This window comes from Ursus maritimus, unplaced genomic scaffold (assembly GCF_017311325.1).
Source record: "Ursus maritimus isolate PB19 unplaced genomic scaffold, ASM1731132v1 scaffold_24, whole genome shotgun sequence".
NCBI classification, from domain to species: Eukaryota; Metazoa; Chordata; class Mammalia; order Carnivora; family Ursidae; genus Ursus; species Ursus maritimus.
The window spans coordinates 6,097,402-6,119,126 of record NW_024424897.1 but is presented as its reverse complement, the minus strand read 5'-3'; the positions used below and the strand labels follow the sequence as shown (position 1 = coordinate 6,119,126).

Below are 21,725 nucleotides of genomic sequence, written 5' to 3'. Positions count from 1 at the left end.
CTGGGGGGGAAGGGCAGAGGGAGAGGGAGAGGGAGAGGGAGAGAATCTTAAGCAGGCTCCATGTCCAGTGCAGAGCCCAAGGTGGGGCTCCATCTCATGACCCTGAGATCATGACCTGAGCTGAAATCAAGAGCTGGGATGCTCAACCAACTGAGCCACCAGGTGCGCTGGGCAGAGGCATTTTAAGGAGTTGGTGACTTAAGAGAGAACACAGAAGTATGAGCCCAACTCCAAAATGCTGAACACAAGAAACTGAAGACGGACCAGTACAGTGGCAGTTAATCTACGCTATGCAACAAAGTTCTATAAGGAAGCTGGTAAAATTCCCCTCCTCTTTTTTTAAAGTGTATTTATTTTTTTAGTAATCTCTTGCACCCAACATGGGGCTTGAACTGATGACTGCAAGATCAAGAGTCACATGTTCTTCTGACTCAGCCAGCCAAGAACACTGGCAAAATTCTTTACAAAGTGATTTATTCAGACACTGAATAAGCTGTACTCATGACCAAGTCAGAACTCGGACTGTTTCGTCACAGTGCATGACGTGTAGGTAAGGACGGTCCCTGACTTGCAATGGTTCAACTTATGATTTTTCAACTTTATGATGGTGTAAAAGTGATAGGCATTCAGTAGAAACTGTACTTCAATTCTGAATTTTGGTAGTTTACTGGACTGGCAATACACTGTCCTATTCTCTCATGATGCCGGGCAGCTGAAGCTCCCAGGCAGCCATGCAATCATGAGGGCTGATAACTAAGGCACTGTCCGCCATCCTATCCCCACACGGCCACTCTGGTTTTCAGAATACAGTATGCAATCAATTATGTGAGACAGTTTACACCTTATTTATGAAACAGGCTTTGTGTTAGATGATTCTGCCTAAGTGTTCTGAGCACATTTAAGATAGATTAGGTTAAGCTATGGTGCTTCATAGGTTAGGGGTTTATTAAATGCATTTCCTTTTTTTTTTTAAAGTATTTTATTTACCTACTTATTTGAGAGAGAGAGAGAGAGAGAGAGAGAGAGAAAAGGGAGAGGCAGAGAATCCCAAGCAGCCTGATGTGGAGCCTGATCGCACAACTCCAAGATCATGGCCTGAGCGGAAACCAAGAGTTGGACACTCAACTGACTGAGCCACCCAGGCGCTCTTAAATGCACTTTCGACTTGTGATGGTCGTAAGCTGAAAATGGTTCGCACTGGCTAAAGTGACAAATCCTGCAAGAGCTAATAAATGTGAACAGAGAGCTCTGGACAAAAAAAACAAAAGAAAACCCCAAAAAACCAGCTATAGGTAAATCCCAGCAGCCTCAGTAATGAAAACTTTCCATTAGTTTTTCCCTTTTGAAAAAATCATTATATTTTATTAACTACTGCAATGATACAACCAATATACATAAAATGCATTTGTAACTTTGAAATCTGCGTTTTAAAAACAAATAACTGTGGCTGTAGCCAGCAGTTACTCTGTTGCTAGACAATCATAAAGCCCACACCGAGGACTGAGGACGAATGCTCGTGAGGTGCTCCCTGCCATAATGGCATTGGCATCCCTGAGCAGTAGGGTCACTCCACCAGTATCACCTGAGATGCAGTGGCCTCAGAAGGGAGCCCATCGCTGTGCAGGCGTCACAGAAGACGCAACAGCATGAGAGCAAAGGAGAGATTTTAAAAGTTGCGTAAGGACGGTATTTTGTAATAACAAAATATCTACCAAAAAGAAGGGCTTAAAGAAAAATGTGGCCTACTAATCCCCTCCTAAAGCATTATCCTATAACAACAACAACAATAATGAACCTGTAGGGGCTTACAAAGAAGAGTTTTTCAAAATGTCTTTAAAATTCCTGAAATGGTGTGTTGTATATTGTACTCTAAAGTAATTTCTTGGAAGACAGAGTAGAGTCAGGCTGACAGGGAAGTGACTCAGGCCCATTTAGGCATCAAGACAGAGTAAGGTAACCACTTGGAAAAGACCAGTTTTAATTTGTGACCAATAACTTTGCAGAAAAGGAGAACTGTGTTACTGCATGCTAGTTCATGCAGCTGCACATTCTTATCACCTTTACTAAGACAGAAGCCAGCCCCCTAAAAATGCTCCCCCTAATTTATGGGACAACCTGCAGATTTGGCACCAATTTAGAACTATGGTTTTCTGCAAAACAAAAGTATTACTTGGTGTTCAGTATGCTTTTCTCCCCAGGAAGACAGGAAAATATGGAATTAATGCATTTAGCTTATTTTTAATGTATGTGAATAATTAAAATGTTGTTCTCTGGAACATTCTAGTATCTAGAATATCACTTTACCAGAAAGTCAAAATTTGCTGTGCGTGCCTCTAAACTTCTTTACTCTAGAACTTAAGAAGACTGGTTCTGCTGGAGCAAAGCATAGGAGAGTGTCCCTGCCAGCCTGGACCACCCTTGGAGTCAGGGACCAGGTCTTCCGACCCAGTGGCTCCACTGGCACATAGCATGACACACAAGCCCTGCAGCTCAGATGACCTAACAGATATTTACAAATTAAGTTTTATTCAAACGTCTCAATGCTTAAAACAGAGGCACCTGGGTGGCTCAGTTGGTTAAGCACCTGCCTTTGGCTCAGGTCATGATCTCAGGGTCCTGGGACCAAGCCCCATGTCAGGCTCCTTGCTCACCAGGGAGCCTGCTTCTACCTCTCCCTCTGCTCCCCCTACTTGTGTGCTCTCTCTCTCCCCGCTCTTGCTGTCAAATAAATAAATAATATCTTAAAAAAAAAAAAATGCTTAAAACAGCAAAGGACACGAATTAACCTAAGTCCAAAGTGGAGCAGAGCAGGGGACCACAACCATGCGTGGATGAATCTGCACCTACAGAGGCTGTGTTCAATTTCCTATGGATTGACGCGAACATTCACGTCCTTCACACGTATTTAAAAAGCCTCGTCAGAGTTCTGAGAATGAGGAAGCACTCCCACCTCCATTGCCCATGATGGAAGGCCCACTCATTCACTCACTCATTCCCTCTGAATGAACAGGTGGTGGCGTTCAACAACCAAATTTTTGTTCAATCTTGAAAATCTCAAATAATGTTTTTATTTTAGGTTTTACCCCACAGCTGCAGGTTCTTGTCCAACCTTCATATTCCCTCAAATGAGGACTCTGTAGCCACCCAACACACTCTAGTTTAACGGAAGCAAACTGATCAAGAGATGAGATTATGAAAGGAGGAAGTGACAAGTTTCAATGACTATCTTCTCTTCTTGCGAAAAGACTGAAAATAATGTCAGAGCCTAAATCAGGAAGAGACCTAAAAATGAGGAATGATGTGAAGGTTATACAGGACACTTAAAACTGTTCCAGTCAATGGAGGGGGACACAATGGGGGCTTTCAGGGTGTCACTAATGTTGTATTTCTTGACCGCATGCTGGCTACCTGGGTGTGTTCAGTCTGTGAGAATTCACTGAACTGGGTACAAAGGTAACGATCTGTGAACTTTTCTATATGTATATCACACTTCAACTAAAAGTTAAATATATTATAGGGGCGCCTGGCTGGCTCAGGCGATGGAGCACGTGACTCCTGATCTCAGGTTGTGAGTTTGAGCCCCATGTTGTGGGTAGAGTTTACCTAAATTAAAAAAAAAATTTTTTTTTTCGGGGCGCTTGGCTGGCTCAGTCAGTGGAGCGTGCAACTTTTTTTTTTTTTTTTAAGATTTTATTTATTTATTTGAGAGAGAGAGACGGCCAGCGAGAGAGGGAACACAAGCAGGGGGAGTGGGAGAGGAAGAAGCAGGCTCCCAGCAGAGGAGCCCGATGCGGGGCTCGATCCCAGGACTCTGGGATCACGCCCTGAGCTGAAGGCAGACGCTTAACCGCTGTGCCACCCAGGCGCCCCGGGAGCGTGCAACTCTTGATCTTAGGTTGTGAGTTCGAGCCCCATATTGGTTGCAGAGATTACTTAAAAATAAAATCTTAAAAAAAAAAAAAAAAGTTAGAAATATTTCAGTCAAGTGAACATAGTAATATTCTGGTCCAGTTCACACATAAGAAAATCATACCAGCGTCTCTTCATACACCTTGGGTACAAACTTCACACCCCAAAAATACATAGGAAAGCAGAAAACAACACAGACTCCAGAAACCCCCACAATGATAGCTTACTGTAAGTATCTTATGAAAAAAAATTTCCAGAAATAAAACTTTCTTTACCATGTGATTCTACTTATGTGATTTTGATAACATTATTCACTGCTGCCCTCACCCCCAATCTGAGACCATTCTTAAAGCAATGCAAATTTCCATTTATACCAATATGAAGTCAAAGCTTTCCAAATGGTTAAAAATAAATAAATAAAAAGGTCAAAGATTTAGGTCTCAGGCCCCTTAGGATCCACCTGATCTGGATTCAAGGGGCAGCACACGAGTTCAAATTCCAATCTCACCAGTGAACTATGTGACCTTGGGCAAATAACCGTTATCTAAATTTTGGTTTCTGCACCTAGAAAGTGGTGGTCATACCTACACCTCCCAGGGTTACTGAGGTGATTAAGAAAATGTGATAAGCAGTGCAGCAATCAGTACAAAGCTACAGTCCAGCTGCCTTAGTGGACAAATTTACTTCACAACAGTTACTCTGCCTTACACATGAGCAGTATTAGATCAAACAAAACGTGGTAATCCTGGGAAGACTAAATTTTACCTTCACTAAATCTGGTATCTTCAATGTAATGCTGTTCATGGGCACCAGCAGCATACATATGAAGAGGTCTGGGAGTCTTGTTTTATTCTGAAAACACACCCGTAGGAGACTCTGGGCTCACTTCAAAAAAGATTTTAAATGCAGAGTTCAAGGATTATAATAGCTAATTCCTCTCCCTGTCTCTTCTATACAGATACTGGGAGATAAGAACTGTACTTAATTTTCTACATGAATTACTGGAAAAAGGTATCTTTCAGGAAAATGGTAGGTAAATATTTTGTTTATAAAATGCTAGTTTGTTTAGATTGTAATTTGAATTATGGGGCTATTCTCTTGCATGAACATATTTAGTTATCTGTAAATAAACAAACAAAAGAAATCATGATTTTTTTTTTAAGAGTGGGGGTGTGGGGGGGAGGAACAGAGGGAGAGGGAGAGCAAGACTCCCAAGCAGGCTCTGCACCCAGTGCAGGACCTGACATGGGGCTTCATCTCACAACCCTGAGATCATGATCTGAACCAAAATCAAGAGTTGGTCACTTAACCCACTGAACCACCCAGGTGCCCCAGAAATCATGGTTTTTAAAAAAGAAGTATTGGGGCACTGTGTGGCTCAGTCTGTTAAACATCTAACTTCAGCTCGGGTCATGGTCTTGCGGTCGTGGATTCCAACGCTCAGTGGGGAGTCTGTTTCTCCCTCTGCCCCTGCTTGTGCTCTCTCTCAAACAAAACAAAAAACAAAACAAAACAAAACAAGAGGGGCACCCGGGTGGCTCGGTCAGTTAAGCATCTGCCTTCAGCTCAGGTCATGATTCCAGGGTCCTGGTATTGAGCCCCACATGGGGCTCCCCATTCAGCAGGGAGTCTGCTTCTCCCTCTCCCTTTGACCCTCCCCTTGCTCACACTCTCTCTCTCACTCTCTCAAACAGATAAATACAATCTTAAAAAAGAAAATAAGAAATGTCAATGGGGATGTTGGCATAAAAAAATAAATAAAAATAAAAATAAGTATGCAATACAGTTATGGAGCAGTGGGCCAATCCAAAATATTATCAATTTGTAAAGCAACTTGTATAAGGGCATTCACACATGAAAGATAGGAACAATCACATATTTAGGCTCTTATACAAACCGTCCCCCTCAAATGCTCCTTATATATGGTCCCTCCATTAAAGAAATTCAACATAAGCCAGTGAGTTTCTCCTGCTCTTCAAGGTCAATCAATCCCACAAGAACAATACTGAAATACTGCCATGACCTGAAGACAGATTAAGAATCTGGTGATCCTACCATATTATTTGCAAGTTCTTAAAAAAGGGAGAACACACACTTTTTAAAGACTTGAACCCCTAAAAACATGTGACAGGGCCCTGGCTAGGGTAATTGCACTGGGACAGCCATTTAAAAACCCCGTTGTCTTCAGCTGCCTGTTACATATTTTATTGGAAACTATGAGAACGCTCTTCAACTTTAGACTCCCTTAGCGTGGCTTACTGACTTGGGTCTCAGACTGTACTGATTCACTGCTAACACTTTAGATAAGTGCTTTACAATCACCACCTCCGTCTGTTAACAGGTTTTGCTCAAAGTGAAAAACATCTCGGTTGTGCGGCTCTACTGTGTGCCAAATCATGAAAAACACCCACACTGTAGATAAGCTATTCTGATGTTAACGACGAGACGCCCAACTTAAAGGCAGTTTAATAATGAAGGTTCCTGGTCCCACAGAAACCTTCAATTGTTTACCCAAGCACACAGAGGGCAACAATTCTCAAAGTTCACCCCGCCTGGCCGTCTCCAGGCTGAAGGACTACAGCTGAGTCAAGACACTTGACAGGCAGTCAGCCCTTAGCCACCAGAACACTGAGAAGAAATGAAATGCATTTATGAGGTTTTAAAACTCTCCCAATTTTAGCAGATTTATGAATTTGTGTGTGAACATCAAATTATACTGTTTCATGAAATGGTTTAAAGAGAAACGCCTGGTTGGCTCAGCTGGTAAAGCATGCGACTCTTGGGGTGGGAATTCAAGCCCCACGTTCGGTGTACAGCTTACTTAAAATAATAATAAATGGTTTAAAGAAAGTCTTCATTAAAAAATGTATTCATGTAACTATCAAAACAAGGCGGTACTTTACCTTATGGTGATGACCTCTCTCAGTAAAAGTCTAACATTTGTGCCATGAAATGATTTTTTTAGTCCCCCTTTGAAATGGGTCTTTCCAGAAGATTCATTTCTTTGGGGATCGAAGAGTCTGAAATCCTTGACTTATGTTATTTTAAGAGAGGATTTCATTTTATCAAAGTAAAGAAATCCAACAGGCGCTGTTAGTTAAGTCAACCTTCGGACCACTAGTGACACATGGTGAAAGAGGCTAGATTTTGTCCTTTTGACAATTTTATTTTTTAAAAAAATATTTATTTATTTAAAGCAGGCTCCACACCCAATATGGGGCTCGAACTGAAGACCCCAAGATCAAGAGTCACCTGCTGCACCAACTGAGCCTGCCAGGCACCTCCCTTCCCACCGTAAACAATTTTAAAAGGAAAAGAAAGAGGGGCGCCTGGGTGGCACAGCGGTTAAGCGTCTGCCTTCGGCTCAGGGCGTGATCCCGGCGATCTGGGATCGAGCCCCACGTCAGGCTCCTCTGCTATGAGCCTGCTTCTTCCTCTCCCACTCCCCCTGCTTGTTCCCTCTCTCGCTGGCTGTCTCTATCTCTGTCAAATAAATAAAATCTTTAAAAAAAAAAAAAAAAGGAAAAGAAAGAAACAGAGTGGGCAAGGGAAGGAGGAAAAAAACCATTCAAACTCCAATTTTTCACTGGTAAAAATCACTTATCACTTTTATACTGCCATCTGAATATGAACCGTTTGTACCCCAGAAACAATATTTTCTTCCCTGTTTCAAGCTACATTTCTGTACTCTGAGCAGCTGCTATCAACGGGGATCAGTCTGAAAGGGAACGGCAGCGATCAGTAGCTGAGGGGCACCAAATGCCCAAGCATTAAGGCTGCACTGGTTTGACCTCGCTCTCCTTAATGCCCCAAATCAGTTCAAATAGCACTGGTTTTCTCTTTAGACGGTACTAAGCAGCCTCCTACAGACCCAAACTGTCCTTAGTCTGGCGTTCCAGTTTTTATAGTTCGGCCAACACCTACTTCTCTGCCTTCTCACCCGCTAGTTCTCCAAATGAACCCTTCCGTTCAGTCAAGCAAGTCAACTCACCGACTTCTAAATACACTAGACTTCCAAGTTTTCCCTCTGGTTGCATTGTCCTTTTCCTTATCTATCTGATAAGCTCTCAAGATTCAGTGCAGAGCTTACAACCACCTTGGTCAACTTTTCTGTCTCACTTTTACGGAGGATCCTGCTCAAGAGTAACGAAGCCCTTATGACAGCTTGTCTACCACTACACCCTGTACTGGGCACTACTGGTGTGGTATGGTCCTCTCCTCCACTAAACTGCAAACACGCTGAAGCGGGCTCCGTGCCCAGTTCTCATCTGTGGTCCCCACAGTTCTTAGAATGGTATCCAGCATATTTTGAGGAACTGACTTAATATGGGGAGTGTGTTCCAAGTAATGCCCACTGTATCCCAGAGCTAGCTGTGTCCAAGAGCAATGGCAGGAGCAGCACAGATCACCCACCACCATCAGACTCCTTGAAAAACAATAGCCTCTGAGACCTCAGCGAAAGAAGACTGACTGTCATGAGTTTGTTTCCCAAAGGAAGGAGAGGCAAAGTAAAGGAAGTAACAGAATTAGGCAGTCTTACTGTACCGTGAGCACCACTGCCCAAAGACTTCCATGTGGAGGATCTCAAAAGGGGGTGTACTAAATCCTTTCCACAAGACAATCTGCTTTTACTTTCCCCAAGATAAAAAGATACAAGGTGGGGAAAAGGGGATGGAGAGGTAGGTAAGGGAAATTTCAGTATGAAATGGATAAAAGCAGGTGGATGAGGGAGAGACGAGTGGTAGCCACCCCGTCTGTACTCATGCCTCCCAGCAGGGGAGCATTCCTGGAATGTGGAGATGCTTGGTTCAGTCTGCAAGTTTGCTAAAACTCCTTCAGCAAAATTTTTACAAAAGACAGCCTGGAAAGGGTGCCTGACTTTGGCTCAGGTCATATCTCGGGGTCCTAGAATTGAGCCCTTGCATCAAGCTTCACATTCAGTGGGAAGACTGTTTCTCCCTCTCCCACTGCCCTTCCCCCCAGCTTCTCTCTCTCTCAGGTAAATAAATAAAATTAAAAAAAAAAAAAAAAAAAAAGACAGCCTGGAAGACTTTGGACTTGACTTTTTCTTTTTTCTTTTAAATGATTTTTTTAAAAAGATTTTATTTATTTGAGAGAGAGAGCATGAGTGGTGGTGGGTAGGAGGAGCAGAGAGGGAGAGAGAAGGACAAGCAGACTCTGCACTCAGTGGGGAGCCCATGCAGAAGCTGATGCGGGGCTCGATCTTGAAGTCATGACCTGAGCTGAAACCAGGAGTGGGACATTCAACCAACTGAGCCACCCAGGCACCCCTAGATCTTGGACTTTCCTATCTTCCACTGAATGGCAGCTAGGTTGATGTAGACAGAAAAATGATTAGACAAACACTCACACACACACGAAATGATAATATTAAAAGCTCAGGACCACTAGTGCATTTTTTTAAAAATGTAAGCCTTCCTTTATAATATTTATACATGTAAAAAGATGAATTAAGAAGACCAAATTATAGGATATTTCTCTTTCTCTGAGAAACCGTTAAGTACTCAAAAACCGAATCAGATACTTTCATCAACCTCTAAAGGCTCAGTTGTCATTAAGAAAAGCTGCTCATGACATTTTAACAAAACAGGAAGGTAGTTCACACTTACGTGATATTACTCCACCCAGATAAATCTGGAGGCAGTGAGACCTAAAGGCACAGGCAATACCCCAAAATAAACTCTTTCTACCAAAGGGGTACCAAGAGTTTCCATTCAAAATAACTGTCTTTTGTGTTTTGTGACTCAATGGAAGACATATCACATTGGTGTAGCTGATTGTTCAACAGAAGCGTAAAATGCTCTCAGAATGTCAGAATTTCAACTGCAGGGGACTGGGAGGGATGAGGGAGGGGAGAGACAGCGACAGACAGCAGGGAGTTTCAAGAGAGAAAATTCTGTGCATTTGCAAAATTCAGCACTCATACGATGGCCTGCACCAGGCAAGTACTATGTCACAGGAGTGCTAAGGCATGAGCTAGGTGAGCTGAGGGTACAAAGGCTACACCTCCCAAGGCGCTTAGAGTTTAGTAATTGCTAGATGCAACACAGGGAGATGGATGCCGAGACAGGAGGTAATAATGGGGACTATGGTAAGTACCAATTCAACAGAAAATATCTGGGTTCCAAATGCTGACGAGAAAAATACCTGAGTCCAGGACACAGAGGGGACACAGGAAAACTTCCTGGATGAAGCATGAAGGAGGTTTCACTCTTTGTCTGCATCTTTAGCTCTGCTCAGCCCATGCAGAGCTGTGAGGGGAAGGAGCATGGCACACTTCCCAACTTGCTATCAAACAAATGGGGGATGGGTTATTCTCTTGGCCATACTTGGCTGCCATTAACTAAATGACTGGTTAAGCTTCTTTAAGTTGAAAAGGAAAACCTTTACTAATAGTATCAGAATTTCCCAACTGGAAGTGACTAAAATAATCTCTAGCTTTAACAATACATATTTATAAAAGATACTGTCTTTGCCATATTGTTTACTGACAACAGAAGGCTTTCAATCTTGAGTCAATTTCTACAACCCTCTTCTCCAAGAACCAAACAAAATAAAAAACAAACAAGGAGAGGCCAGAACATAGGAGTTACTGTTTTCTAAGGATGGGCAACCCTGTTCCCATTTACCAATCCCACCCTCTGAGACCTACTTACTTTCCGCTGCTTCACCATAATAAATACAACAGGAGACAGGCACTCTCAACAACGCCCCCAGTCCAAAGAATTAATGACAAAAAATTAATGACAAAATAAATCTCGCTTAAGGCCTTACTGACTCAAGATGTGAACTGGAGTCTATTGATTTACAGTCGTTCTGTGACCCCAGAGCCACCTCAGAAAACGTAACTGAAAAACAAAAACAAAAACACCCCACCGCACCAAAACACCAATGTCAGTCACTGAGCTAATCACTGACAGCTGCGTAAGCATCTAGGCCTCTGAAAAACTCAAGACCAGAGGTCCTTACAGCTAGACTGTTAACATTCTGAGCACTAAAAAAGCGAGCTGCAAATGCATTTCCACTTCCCACGCAGTGAATCTAGCTCCAAGTTAGGACAGTGTGCAATCATGAGAGAGGTACTGGGGGGAGTGGTTAAGCCCCACTTCCTAGCCCACAGCGGAGGGGAGCGCAGGCAGTCAGGCAGGTAATCACAATACTAAGCTACAATGTGGATTATCGTTAGGTACAGTGTGATGGAGCACAAAACACAGGACCTAATCTCGTCTGGGGTTAGGGAGGCAGGTCAGAGAGTGACATTTGAGGGGAGAGCTAGAGGGTCTCTTGTGGACGCTGTGGGCAGAAGGTTATCGTGTGCAAACAAGGGAATGACAATTAGAAGGCACTGAAGAGTGACACCCAGACATACATTTTTCACCAGTTCTGCGGGCTGCACTGTGCAAGTGCAGGGAACACACGCTACAGCTGCGGGCACAGACGACAGTGTTTGCCCAGGGAGGGAAGGATTCACATTCAAGACATTTTTTGGAGGTAGAATCAAAAGGGCCTGGTAATTAGATGTGGCTCAGTGGTGTCTCTCTTGGCCACTGATTTTTTTGGAAAAGCATTTTAGAAAAATACCTGTATAGAGCTACTGGGCAAACTTCTCTCTTTTTAAGGCCATCATGAATAAAAGGAATAATTTTAAAAGGCAGATGGTACCCCTGTGCTGTTATCTTTCATCTGCCTCTCCAGATCTGGCTGACACCCTACTCTGTCCTGTGTGGACCCCATCAACAGGCTCCTTATAGGATTTCTTGCTCTGGGTGTTCTCCTCCAGTATGGAGGAGACAATCTGGACCCTTAACTGTTGGTCTCAGCCCTCTTGACACAGTCCTTTTCTACCCGGGGTTCTGGTAACTTCCCCTACTTCATTTGCCCCACTCTTCTTCAGGCCTCAAGATGGAAACCTGGTTCCTAGCTCTGGGCACTGCAGCATCCCCTGTGGTTTTTCAGAGAAGTCCTGCCTACACCTTGTAAAGAGTCTCAGTATTAACGTCTCCTCAAATTAGCTGATTTAAGGGGGCGCCTGGGTAGCGCAGTCGTTAAGCGTCTGCCTTCGGCTCAGGGTATGATCCCGGCGTTCCGGGATCGAGTCCCACGTCAGGCTCCTCCACTGGGAGCCTGCTTCTTCCTCTCCCACTCCCCTGCTGTGTCCCTCTCTCGCTGGCTGTCTGTCAAATAAATAAATAAAATCTTAAAAAAAAAAAAAGCTGATTTAAGTGTGTCATGTATTTCCTACCAGGGCCCTGACTGAAATGACCCTCAAAATCAGCTGCATCTATCCTTTGGAACTCAGTAAGGAGACATTTCATGTGTAAAGTGACATTTGTTATGGGGCAAGGAGAATGCAAGAAGCATCTGAATTCTACCAACTACTTGGGAGAAGAAAATTATAAAAGGGCCTTGCTTTATGAGGTCTACCATTCATAAACAGCCAAATGATTCTGTCTTGTTTATTATTCAAACAGTTACAGGGAGCTGAGAAAGGGAGTGAAGGCTGGAAAATCTAGAGCCTGTCGTCTGGTCATTACTAGACAGTCATAATAACTGATAGTAGCTCTCCTCTTTGCCTCGCACTTTAGAGTGTTTACATGTCCATTACACTGAAAATGTGATGCTGGGAAGCTACATTGGGAATTAAAAAAAAAAAAGGCACCGTCCCTGCCCTCAGAATCATTTATGAACTAAGGGAGCTGTCTATGTAAATCATGAGGGACTAAGTAACACGTGGAACAAGAGAAACTGCTGATTGTGAGCTCAATATGGAATCCACAGCTATTCATTTCCAAATCAGCTGCACGGCTGATGTAGAAAATTCAGTTCCTGTCTGGGAACTATAAAAGAGGCAACCTCAAAGAGTCCAGGAATAGAGCAAGAACCTAAAGGTAGAGCAACTCAGTATGTTAGAGGATATGGCAAGCAAACGAAGCTTCCCTTTTATATTTTAACGGGTTCAATAAAAGAGGGAGCCACCGCTGTTTTACCACACTTCACCTGCGATCCACTGCCAGCCTACAAGATGCCCTCCTGTGATGAAACGGTCATGTGTTTAAATGACAAGTGGTAACTACAGACACTGGACAGCTGGATGTGGCTCCAGCAAGCCGAGTTACCACTCCGGTGATGCTCTTGCACTGCAGGGAAACTACTGCCCAACAGCTCAGAGCAGCTACTCTCTCCGCGGCCTTCTCCACTTGGTGAAAGCGCCGCCAGAAGGCTGAACAGTCCTAAAGCCCAGGAATCTTCAGGGACAGGACTTCACGTAGGCATGCCTGGAATAACCAGATCAAGGGTCCCATTCCAAGTCTTCTGTTTCTATCACTCACATATTTGACAGACTGCCCTTCACCTCTTCCCTCCTTTCAGATGATTATGTTGGCAAAGATGAAAAGTTAATACTCAGTGATAGTGGTGGGACGGTACCGGTGGGAGTAGAAAAGGGTACATGGTTTTATGACAAGGAATTTGGCCATACATATTCAAGACCTGGATTTTCATACCTATTAATCTAGTAAGGCCATTCTTAAGGCTCTATCCTGACAAAAACTCAAAGATATATACGAAGGTTCAGGGAGGAGACAGGAATGCAGCGAGTGCCCATTTTGAGTTAGACACTGGCCAGGGATAAAATAAAGAACAGATCCTTACTTTCAAGGAGCTGACAGTGGGGGAGGCAAGGGAATTATAACTTCAGGTAGGATAAATTATATGATGAAAAGTTCAGGGCGCTTTATAGGAGAGCACGTCTTAAGGAGACCTAATCTAACCCTGAGAGGAGATAGGTGTCAAGGAAAATGCACCTGGCACTGACACTTCAACCAAAACATAAGTATGAAGACACAAATAAGAGTGAGGAGAGAGATTCTAAGCAGAGGGAAGAGCATGAGTATAGGTCCCTGATGAACCTCTGAATCCCAGGGAGGATGTCCCAAAGCGGAGGTGCTAGAGGCCAAGGAGAGCAGAATGAGGATTCTGGGAGAACATGCGCTGAATCTGCTCTTTGAGATGACGACTCTGGCTTTCGTGGGGACTGAGCGGCAGCAGGAAGACCAGTTGGTTAAGAAGCTACTGTAGCAAGTCAGGCAGGAGGAGATGGAAATTCAGACTAGGGTAGGGGGATTTTGACGGGCTTGAAAAGCTCTAAAATAAACATTTAAAAACCCATACACATTATTTTAAGAATCTAAATTTACTTCTCCACCTTGCAAAATCCCCCTGTTTGCAGGAACAGGGAACAAAGTACAGTATAGGGTGAGACCAAAAACTCTGTGCCATATTCTGGGCTTCTCACGGTGACATAATGAAAAAAGCTGAATAAAGTTTAAGTATTTTCCACCATAAAAAAAAAAATCTATAAAAGAGGAAAAGGGATAATCCCTCAGTTCTTTGAGAACACAGGTGATATTTTAATTGCTATACAATTAAAAATAGCTAGACAAAACTGGCGTTACTTTTTCAGACAACCAATTCGAACAGATATAATGTGCAAACTTAGAATCCATGAAAATATTCAATTTTAACTAGTATACCCTGATACATGCTTACTCACTTATTACACCTTCTCTACTTCCAAAAGTGCCATGAGGAAAATGGACACAAGAGCCCAGGATAGGACAACTTTTTCGCAGCACCTCTAGCGGAAGCGGAGAGGAATACAGCCGCCGCTGACAGGCAGGCTCAACTGAGTACCCCTCCCTTTCCCGGTGGAGCGCAGGCCTCCCTCTCTAGTGATTACCCAGCTCTGGGGCCTCCTCAGGCAGCTGCACAGCCAGAAAGAGCAGGTTCGACGGAGGGCTGGGAGTGGGGCTGCCGGGGAACAGCCACGCGGCTGCTCGGGACCGTCAGAAATGACAAGCCCAGCCTTGCTCGCCTGTTCGTTTTCTCTAAGCACCTACACACTATTCCATGTGGAAAATCAGCACTTTCGGCCCACGGAAATGTCACAACCTGCAGAGCAGAGGGACTTGGAGGACTAAATAACAGGATATATTAACGCGAATGATAGGTTTGTCAGACCCTCAATTCCAGACTACAAGAACAACTTCTTGGTTGCACGTGGCATTTAAAGTGGGAAATTTGGGTGCCACCCCCACCCCACCCCCGATTCTGGGGTAGCCACAGAACCAAATGAGTACAGAACTAATCCGTGCTGCCTGGAAATGCAAGAGGGAAGCAGGCATATGGGATTCCCTCTCTTGCCTGTAATAACAAGTAGTTTCCCCAAAACATCAGACATACCGCGCATCAGCTGAGGTATGTATGACTGCTCTTTGCAGCTACAGGACGCTATTGGTAGGCCTTTATAAACCCCCTCCATGCACTAAAAGGGTTTTAATGTCATGAATGGCTGAGCGCAATAGACCTGTAAAGACGAAGCTATCAAATCTGAATGGACTAGAACCAAAATGTTGTTCTCTACAGTTGTATTTTCATGGTCAAGGTCACAGTTTGCACCTCTGAGAGAAAAAGTTAAGCTAGTTTAAAAAATTACAGTTCCTTTATTGAATGGCCTTCTGCTTTTCCTTGAGTTCCGATGGCCTTAAACAATTTTTTTTTCTGGCTTCATTTCACTTTTAAGTTATTACAAGTTTTCAAGGATGATATAAAATATCTGGACTACCCACTCCCCTCTTCAACAGGTCTATCATTCTGAGGTTTTCCTCCGATAGCTTCCTCAGCTGGAGGAAGTGTAGGAATCCTGATTCCTAGATATCATGCCTTCCTCATTCTCGGTTTTTACTGTAGTGCACTCTTAAGTACTCTCACAAGAAAGGATGCTTGGAAACAAACGTTTTGAATCCTGGCAGGTCTGAAAAATGCCTTGATTCCATGCTTATACCTGAATACTAGTCCAACTAGGTACAGAACTCCACAGAATTCTACGCTGAACAGCAATTCCCTTCAGAATGTGGATGACATTGTTTTCTGGTATTTGGAGCTGTTCATGCAAAGTTTATTGGCAGTCTGATTATCAGTTCTTTACAGAGACTTCTTTTTTTCTAGATGCTTTTAGAACCTTTTCTTTTTTATTGCCATTTTGAAATTTCACAATAATACATCTGAGCATGGATGTGTTTTTACTCATTATGCTGGGTGGGCCCTTCCCACCCAAAAACGCACATCCGTCAGCTATTAGAAGTTCTTTCTTTTTTAAAAAGGTGATCGTCTTTCCTTCCATTTACACCGTTCTCTTTCCGAAACTTTAAATGTTTGTCAGTTATTAGTCCTAATGAAAGTCCACAAGTGGGTGGGATCTCACCGTATTTACTCTCCCAGCTGACTCTCACACCTCTTCCCATCTCCTTAAGTCTCCACAGCTCCTCCACCACCTTTCCCAGATGAGCTTACTTCCTCCCTCACTGAGGAAACAGAAGCAATCGGAAGACATCTTAAAAAACTCCTGCCACGTCTATACAACTACTTGTACCCATATCCTTACCTTCTGCGTCCTATTCCTCTTGCCCATGCTGGTAACAAGGAAAAATCTGCTACTGTGCTCCATCTCTTCTTGCCCACTCCAGGACATTCATCCAGTAATAATTCCTTTCTTTCTTCTGCACCACGAGTTTTTTCTGTCTCTACTGAATCTTTGCTATCCATAACTAAAAATGCTGTTATTTCTCCCATCTTTGGGGCTGGGGTAGAAAGAGAGTTCTTTTGATTCTACTGCTTCCTATCTTTCCTTCCCTTTACATGACTCCTCGGAATAGGTGTCTATATTCCCAATTTCTTTTCTCCTGTTCCCTCTTCCACCCTCAACATTAGATTATGAAAGTTTTCAAATGCAGGAGGAAGTTAAAATAATTTTACAATGAACACTCATTTACCCACCACCTAAATGATTTACAGCATGTGCTTTATCACATATGGATCCATCAAATACATCGTTCCATGATTTTGTTTTCTGCTGCATCTCAAAGCTGAAGACATCAGTGCACTTCCTCCTGAATACCCCAGCATACAATTACTAACTGCATTTAAGTACGGTTTGCAGCGCTTTTGGTGTAAAATTTACAGAACCACTTCCACCCCCCAGCAGGTTTCCTCATGCCCCTTTCCCTGGGCCCACCCTTCTCTCGGAACCCACTCCCAAGCACGCGTTTGCTCTTGCCACTGCACTAGAACTACCCTAGAGGTCACTAATGATCTCCTACTGCTGAATCCAAAGGTCAGTTCCCTGTCCTGACTTGGTTTATGACCAGCACATCACAAAGGTGATCGTGTCCTTCACCTCAAGACACTTCCTTGGCCGCCAGGACACAACACCACTTCCTAGGTTTTCTTCCTGTCTAACTTGGTCACTCTCATTCAATCTCTTTTGCTAGTATTTTTCCCCCATTAACTTTTTTTTTTTAAAGATACTATTTATTTGACAGAACGTGCGAGCGAGAGAGGGAACACAATCAAGGGGAGTGGGAGAAGGAGAAGCAGGCTTCCCACTGAGCAGGGAGCCTGACCTGGGGCTCGATCCCAGGACCCTGGGGTCATAACCTGAGAGGAAGGCAGACGCTTAATGACTGAGTCACCCAGGCACCCCCGACTTTTTTTTTTTTTTTTTAAGATTTCTAGATTAATTTATTTGACAGAGGGCGAGAGACAGCACAAGCTTGGGGAGTGGCAGGTAGAGGGAAAGGGAGAAGCAGGCCCCCACTGAGCCCGACTACGCGGGGCTTGATCCCAGGACCCTGAGATCATGACCTGAGCTGAAGGCGGCCGCTTAACTGACTGTGCCACTCAGGCGTCCCTCATTAACTTTTAAATGTTAAAATGCCATTGGGGCACCTGGGTGACTCAGCTGGCTAAACGTCCAACTCTTGATTTCGGCTCAGGTCATGATCTCAGGGTCATGAGATCAAGCCCCATGTTAGGCTTTGGGCTCCTCGCTCAGTGCAGAGACTGCTTGGGATTCTCCCTAATAAATAAATGTTAAAGTGCCCCAAGGGCTCCATCTCTGAACCTATTTTCTTCTCTATCTGCTCTCACACTACCTTAATCTTCTCATCCAGTCTCATGGCTTTTACATATCCCAAATCAGAACATTCACTCCACTTCTACTGCTGACACTCTATAGTCCAAGCTGCCATTATGTCTGCTTGGTTATTAAAGCGACTTTCTAACCGGTCCCATGCCTTTCATTTTGCCCCCTTTCAGAATGTTCTCAATTCTGCAAACCAGAATAACATCGTTAAAATGTAAACCAGCTCAGTCACAATGGAGGAATCCAAGCAAGTAAGACAACTAAAGGTAATGTGGTATCCTGAACGGGACCCAGGAACAGAAAAAGGACATTAGGGAAAAACTAAGGAAATCTGAATAAAATATGGACTTTAGTTAATAATGTATCAATAATGGTTCACTTATTTAAAAAAAAAAAAAAAACCCAAACCCACCATACTAACATAAGATATTAATTATAGAGGAAACTTGATGTAAGGTATACTCAAACTTTTTGTACAACTTTTCTGTAAATCTTAAACTGTTCTAAAAATACTTTTTTTTTTTAAAGCTAGACTGCCATTCTGGTTAAAATCCTTCAGGGGTTTCCCATTCCTCTAAGGTCTGGTACTCCTTGGTTGTGTGTTCACATTTTAAACTGAGGCAATACAAAAGTCTCAACCGGAAGCTGCTGAGGCCCGGCAACAGAAGGACTCTGCTCTAGAGTGAGTGAGCAGGGCTGAGCCGCAGGTGTCTTCAGAAAGAAGAGCCAAATACCATTTCCAATGCCGCAAGATTTTTTGAGACACCTTAGCAAAAGTGGTATTGTCTATCATTCCCCACAATTCTACCTGTTGATAAATCCTCTCATACTGTGACCTCCCTTTAAATTACAGATCCTGTTTACTGTCCTTTGCATGTTGTACTGAACACTCAACAAACATTGAAAGGGAACAGGGAATGAGTGTGTCCATAGACGAACAAAGGAGAAAGGAAATGCCTCAATGGCATTTGGTATCATGAAGCTTAAACTGGGATTAAAAAACAGCAATAGGGGCGCCTGGGTGGCGCAGTCGTTAAGCGTCTGCCTCCGGCTCAGGGCGTGATCCCGGCGTGATGGGATCGAGCCCCACATCAGGCTCCTCCGCTATGAGCCTGCTTCTTCCTCTCCCACTCCCCCTGCCTGTGTTCCCTCTCTCGCTGGCTGTCTCTATCTCTTCAAATAAATAAAAATAAAATCTTTAAAAAAAAAAAAAAAAAACAGCAATAAACCACCCATGATGTAGGAGACACTTGGTCAAGTGTGTAAGAGCTTTAAAATTCTAATCAACAGGTTACATTTAAGAACTTCTTTTGTAACAATGTAGGTAAATACAATTTGGAATACAATGTAAATACAATTAACAGGCCTTATGACCAAATTTTTATTTTTATTATTTTTGAAGATTTTGAGAGAGAGAGAGAGAGCGCGCGTGTGCGTGTGTGTGAGATAAGGAGTGGGGGGAGGGGCAGAGGGAGAAGCAGACTCCCCACTGAGCAGGGAGCCCATGCACCACCGGGGCCTTGATCCCAGAACCCTGAGATCATGACCTGAACCAAAGGCAGATGCTTAACTGACTGAACCAACCAGGTGCCCCCCCCCTTTTTTATGGCCAAATTTTTAGTTTAAATATCTACTTACTTATAAAAGCAATTTTTTCGCTCTATACTTATCTGTGTGGGCAGTGAATCTAATAACTAACTCCAGTGAAAGGCTGGAGAAGATCAGTTCCAGAGAGCTCACCTGTAAGTAGCACAGCAAACACTACCAGACTGGTGTGCAGTGGCACAGCTCTTCCACATCAGGCCCCCAACTGACTCTCCAGCCTTCATGGTGGTTACTTCCTGCCTTGAGCTCCAAGTTCCAACAATACAGAAGTTACTGCAAGTGGCTTCCCAACTGCCAAGATGTTTTAGGATTTTCAGACTTGGCATATGCTGTCTCCTCTACTTAAAATGGCAAACTCAAGACTCAACTTAAGAATCACTTCCTCTTTGGGGCGCCTGGGTGGCTCAGTCGTTAAGCGTCTGCCTTCGGCTCAGGGCGTGGTCCTGGAGTTCTGGGATCGAGCCCCACGTCAGGCTCTTCCACTGGGAGCCTGCTTCTTCCTCTCCCACTCCCCCTGCTTGTGTTCCCTCTCTCGCTGGCTGTCTCTCTGTCAAATGAATAAATAAAATCTTTAAAAAAAAAAAAAAAAAGAATCACTTCCTCTTTGCTACCACTGGCCTTTGTGTTATCTCAGTTCTACCATCATACTTGTCTCAATAGATTTTAATGATTTGTCTTCTCTATGAGATTGAGCTACTTGTGGGCAAGAGTCTCATCTATGAATCTTGGTATCCTCAATGGCATTTGGTAAGGGTTTGACAGTTTGATTTGTCTTGCAAAGAGAAACAGTGTGCTACGGAAATATTCTAGTTCTCTCTCTTAAATGAGGAAATGTGATTATTACATAATGAATCTTTATGGCTGGTTTTCTTTTTACTCATAATAAGCAAATGCTTCAATAGCTTAACTCTCAAAAATATGGTTTCAACAGATTGCAGCCATTTAGAGTATGTCTCTCTCCATCCCCCACCCACATCTTAAAAGATAATTCTGGACAACAGGGACTGGTTTTTTATGTGTTTGGAATAATTCCTGGTAATTGTAAGCCCTTCACACATAAAAATCAAAGGACCAGATGGGCTTTTAGGACATTTTCCAATCCATTTTCCTATTATAAAGCCTAGTAAATGAAGTCACAAATATGGACAAAGTAATTATCCTACTTTAGAAGGCTTCCTCAGAACTATCCTTCGGCATCCACACAAGTGTAATCACTGCCAATGCAATGTAGGTCTCACTCAGCATTAGCTCACACACAACCACCACCATTACCACGTGTGTCTGCACCGTAAGGAATGATGGGATACCAAAGAAAGGTAGCGGAATGAAAAAAACAGAGCTAGTGGCATCCACGCTGTCACTCCCTCTAACCTTGCTTCAGTCCCTGGGCTTATCTAGGCCTCACACGAATCCCTCACACAGTAAGAGTCCTGGGCTGGACCTCTACAGTACTAGCTGTAGGTGCTGCCTTTTTTTTTTTTTTTTTTTTTTTTTTTTTAGCTTTTTTACAGTATATTGTGTGTCTGTTGTATAACTTTTATATGTATATTAAAAACAACCCTTCCCAGAGAGGATATTTTTATTTTGCAGATGAACAAAGTAGGGCTCAAAGACATTCATTAAACACCTTGACCACGAACACAGTTAATACAAAATGAAACCACAGTCTCTCTTGTTCTAAAAGACATTTTGCTAATCTGCCTCCTGTAAAAGGGGGAAAAAACCCCCAAAACTACAGAGTGGCAAAGATACAAATAAGTGTTTTTCCTGCAGGCAGTGTAAGGACAGAAAAATAGGTCAAGATGGTCTATTATGCCACAGAAAGGGATAGTGAAATCCTAAGAAAAATGGGTCCAAACACTTGGCTCTTTTAAAATGTCATTATAGGGGCGCCTGGGTGGCTCAGTCGGTTAAGTGTCTGCCTTTGGCTCAGGTCATGATCCCAGGATCCTGGGATTGAGCCCCACGGCAGGCTCCCTGCTGAGCAGGGAGCCTGTTTCTCCTCTCCCTCTCAATCTCTCCCTCTGCCACACCCCCGCTCGTTCTCTCTCTCTGCAAATATATAAGATCTCAAAAAATATATAAAAAAATAAAATGTCATTATAAATTTTATAATTTTTTTATCAATTGCTTAATTTATCAGGAAATACCATCGTACTAATCTCACTGATCTACTTGCAAAATACCAGGCCATCCTGAATGAAGGTAT

The 21,725-nt window shown here is 43.3% G+C and overlaps 1 protein-coding gene across 1 annotated transcript in view; it reads right to left on the bottom strand.

Annotated features, from left to right (window-relative positions):
- GRB2 (growth factor receptor bound protein 2) overlaps window positions 1-21,725 on the bottom strand; it is a 68,150-nt gene that overhangs the window by 11,338 nt on the left and 35,087 nt on the right. The window lies entirely within an intron of this gene.